Source organism: Littorina saxatilis, linkage group LG7 (assembly GCF_037325665.1).
Source record: "Littorina saxatilis isolate snail1 linkage group LG7, US_GU_Lsax_2.0, whole genome shotgun sequence".
Taxonomy (NCBI): domain Eukaryota; kingdom Metazoa; phylum Mollusca; class Gastropoda; order Littorinimorpha; family Littorinidae; genus Littorina; species Littorina saxatilis.
Window position 1 is genome coordinate 16,327,902 of NC_090251.1, and position 4,906 is coordinate 16,332,807.

Here is a 4,906-nt window from a genome sequence, read left to right on the forward strand (position 1 = left end):
CAAATCTTTCTTTCTTTCTTTATTTGGTGTTTAACGTCGTTTTCAACCATTCAAGGTTATATCGCGAAGGGGGGAGATGGGATAGGGGAAAGGGGGGAGATGGGATAGAGCCACTTGTTAATTGTTTCTTGTTCACAAAAGCACCAATCAAAAAATTGCTCCAGGGGCTTGCAACGTAGTACAATATATGACCCTACTGGGAGAATGCAAGTTTCCAGTACAAAGGACGTAACATTTCCTACATACTGCTTGACTAAAATCTTTACAAACATTGACCACACTCTATACAAGAAACACTTAACAAGGGTAAAAGGAGAAACAGAACCTGTTAGTCGCCTCTTACGACATGCTGGTTAGCATCGGGTAAATTCTTTCTCGTCCCAACCAATATGGGACTCCCCCTAACCCGCGGGGGGTATGGTGCAAATCACAAGTGTATGTTGGAGTTGCAACACAGAAGAAGACGAATGAGGTAAATTTACAGAGCTTACTAACAGAAAATGTGAAAAACAAGTGTGAAAAGGGGGGTGAATTTAAAATGGAGGGTCTTGAAAGCGAGGAAGGGGGTTCCACTGTCGTGCCAGAAGCTCCTTGCACTTACTCAAAAATACTTGCCCCTTATACTGTCATCTTTGGATGTGGAACTGTGTGCATGAACAATATTGCACTGTATGTTTGTGTGTTGTTGTTTTTTTTTGGGGGGGAGGGGGGTCCTCTTTGTTAATGGGTATTTTAAGTACTAATGGATAAAGTAGAATGAGTGTCAAGTCAGTTTTAAATGGTTTTGTCAGGAGGTACACTTAACCTTTAGTTTTAAGATTTTTACAAATCAGAAAAAAGCCGAGCTTTAATCTGAACCAAGCTGATGCCCTTACGTACATTTCTTCAGCTTCTTACTAGAAGAGAAAAAAACACAACTGTCTTTGTACTGCTTTTGTTTGATGGTTTGTTTGCCAGCTTGGAAGATATAATTTTTTTATCATCAATCTAATACCATGATGCTTTCTCTGGGGCATTAATCCACAAAGCGTTCAGTCCCAGTCTATATGGCTGTGCACAGTCACTGCCACAGTGAAATGAATACAGATTTAACCAAAATTCGACTGGTCTTTAACAATCAGGAGAGTCATATGATTGCCCTTGTTTGTCTGTGAGAAACAAGTTGTTGAAAGTTGAAATTGGACGGAAATATATCATGTACTTGTTCATTTTTGCCTATGTATAGTATGACAAAGCAGAGGTAATAAGTGTTTCTGACAAAAAAACTTCAAAGGAAGATGATCGGTTTTGAGTATGGAGCTAGTTTCTGATGATTTTGAATGGGGACAGATAAGTTTTTGCTTTCTGCAGACCCTCCCGTTTGATGTATGTTGGTAATACATTGTATCATGCTTAAAGGCACAGTAAGCCTCCCGTAAACCATCACAGACACTGTCAGGCTTTTACACACAGTACAAACACCCTTTCGTTTAAACACTACCCCCGGCGGGTTAGGGGGAAGAATTTACCCAATGCTCCCCAGCATGTCGTAAGAGGCGACTAACGGATTCTGTTTATCTTTTCACCCTTGTTAAGTATTTCTTGTATAGAATATAGTCAATGTTTGTAAAGATTTTAGTCAAGCAGTATGTAAGAAATGTTAAGTCCTTTGTACTGGAAACTTGCATTCTCCCAGTAAGGTCAACGTTGCAAGCCCCTGGAGCAAATTTTTTATTAGTGCTTTTGTGAACAAGAAACAATTGACAAGTGGCTCTATCCCTTTCCCCGTCGCGATATAACCTTCGTGGTTGAAAACGACGTTAAACACCAAATAAAGAAAAGAAAGAAAGTTTAAACACTCACCGCTTGATAACATCCTGTTTAAATGAAAGGGTGTGTGTACGGTGTGTAAAAGCCTGACAGTATCTGTGATGGTTTACGGGAGGCTTCAAGTCAAAATGTGCTCCCTTCAGTGTTCTGTGTGTATCTTGATGTAAGTGTTTTCTTATCCTAGTCTTTGCTCTCTGTTGTAAGTACAGGTGTACTTTCATGCTTGTGAATATTTATTCAGTTTTCAAGGTGATGTAGGATAACGTGTAACTTCTGGGTATGAATGTAGACGACGTTTCCATATTTAAAAAAAATATATTTCAAAGTTTTGGAATTCAAAAATGAACACCACCATCTTGTATTTATTACTGTAGACAATGTTTTTATGTTTTGTCTGTCAAAGATGCTAAATGTTGAGTTCTTCTTGTAGGTGTAGTTATCTTCCCACATTTGTGAATACAAGTACTCTGTTATGAAAGTGTTAGTGTGACAAAACAATGTCAACATTAATTCTTGTCGTGAATGTCAGTGTTCCCACATTCGTTAAGTCTGCTGTCTTACAATAGAATGTGTCAAACAAAAGGTGACAAATAAAGAAAACAATACTCTTTATGCCCTGTGACTTTGTTTTGTATGAAACCTTTTATTTTGTATTATTACCATTTTGGTGCACCATATGGCTTATATTTGACCAATCGGGCCCTGTATTCTGAAAGAGCTGCAACTCATATAAGTGTTATTTGGGGTGTCTGACGAGCTGTAAATTTAGAGGACCCATCCCCTTCCTCTAAAGTCACTACCTGTCGGGTAACTTCACCAACACTTTCTTTATTTGGTGTCAGTTTAATGTCGTTTTCAACCGTTCAAGGTTATATCGCGACGGGGAAAGGGGGAAGATGGGATAGAGCCACTTGTTAATTGTTTCTTGTTCACAAAAGCACAAATAAAAAAATTGCTCCAGGGGCTTGCAACGTAGTACAATATATGACCTTACTGGGAGAATGCAAGTTTCCCGTACAAAGGACTTAACATTTCTTACATACTGCTTGACTAAACTCTTTACAAACATTGACTATATTCTATACCAGAAACACTTAACAAGGGTAAAAGGAGAAACAGAATCCGTTAGTCGCCTCTTGCGACATGCTGGGGAGCATCGGGTAAATTCTTCCCCCTAACCCGCGGGGGGGGGGGGGGGGGGGGGGTACATACTGCTTGACTAAAATCTTTACAAACATTGATTATATTCTATACAAGAAACACTTAACAAGGGTAAAAGGAGAAACAGAATCCGTTAGTCGCCTCTTACGACATGCTGGGGAGCATCGGGTAAATTCTTCCCCCTAACCCGCGGGGGGTTTCACCAACACTGTCCATGTCACTTTCATACGTTATTCAAACCGTCAATTCTGAATTAATCTTGTTACAAAATTGTTTGTAGATTTATGTCCCTCATGGACACACAATGGCGTCATTTAAGCACCAATGCATTGCGGACAAATATGAGATACTGTTCGCGAAAGATTTCAACCGATGCTCGATTATACCGGCTTTGTGGCGAAGGCGTGCTAGCGTCTTCTTTAATGCATTACAGTGTCGAGAATTTGTCATCTGATACCGTGGCCGAACGGTTATCGCATTTGCCTGATACGTGATTGAGTCAAGTTCAAATCGCCATCTGGCCGTACTTTTTATTTTTTTCACTCTTTGTCATTTGTTTATTTTTGTTTATTTACTTCATGTGCAAGAGAGTACGTTGTAATATTAAAATTGATTTTAAAAATTAATTTTAGGCAGGAATTGGTTTTTTTAAATCTTCGGTTAACATGATATTAGTTTATTGATAAAGTTTGTTAAAGTAAACATGTAAACATTAGATTGAGAAAAGAAAAAGACCAATGAAGAAGGATGCTCCCCGCTTGAAAAAAACAAAAAAAAACGTGAGAGAGAAGGCAAAAAAAATAACGGTAGCAGCCACCTGCATGCAACCGAGGTTAAAAAAAATTTTTAACATTTCTCCTCGTGTTTTTATTTCATTCCGTTTGTTGGGGTTGTTGCTATTGACTTTGAAACGCGTGCTCAGAGAAGAGCAAGCATGGGGAATCTCCTATTCTAAAAATAACCAACACTGGTAGCTGCTGGCCTTACGAAGGACTCGCATGAATACCGGGAGAAAATAAATAATTACCGGGCAGTAAAAATAAATACTGGGCGGTAGTAAAATGACAGTTTGACTTTGTAGGACACAATTTTGCAGCTTTTTCATAAATATGGGCCCAGGACTGATTCTACCTGTGACCCGCTTAATGTTATAGCGGTCAGGCCAGGACCCTTTTTTGTTCATATGCTAAAAATAAATAAGACTTAAGTTAATCACTCAATTTATGTCAAGTATATATATCTTTTCGTCATTTCCTTTCTGTCTGGCGTTGATTGTGAATCTGTCGCTCTCTGTTGGACAAGAAAATCGGAGCAATTGTAACGCATGTTCGACATGGTTTATCGTGTGAAAATGTTGTGCGAGCGCATTTCACATGTTAATATTCATCACGTTCGGTGAGTCACGAGAATGCTTTGACCGACAGGCATAATCAAATAGGAGCGATCCAGTCCCCGTTGCAGCTGTTCTGTCTAATTCGCAGGGTCGCTTTGAAATTTCTTTTGGTCAAAATTAGGGGGTACATGTCATAAAACTTATTTCTAATAAGCCGACTGTTAGAAAATGATAACAGACAATAATGTCTCAAAAATGATTTCAGCATTCGCCTGCCTGCTCATGATGATATCTGAATCCATTTTCTCATGTCTGTTATTATTTGCTAACAGTCAGGATATGAGAAATAACTCATATTGGCAGTAACAGTGTGTTTTGTCGGTATGGTTTGGACTTAAACTATGATATTTTTGTCAGTAGAACTATGATATGCTATACACGTATGTCATAACCAGCATGAATAAGATCAAACACCTTGATGACACCATGTAATCTTGCATAGTTCCATTTCAATATGCCTTTTCCGTGTTTTTTGTAACAGAAATATACTAAACATACACACTTTCACACACTAAACAGCCTTTAGACAAGAGCTACAATGCA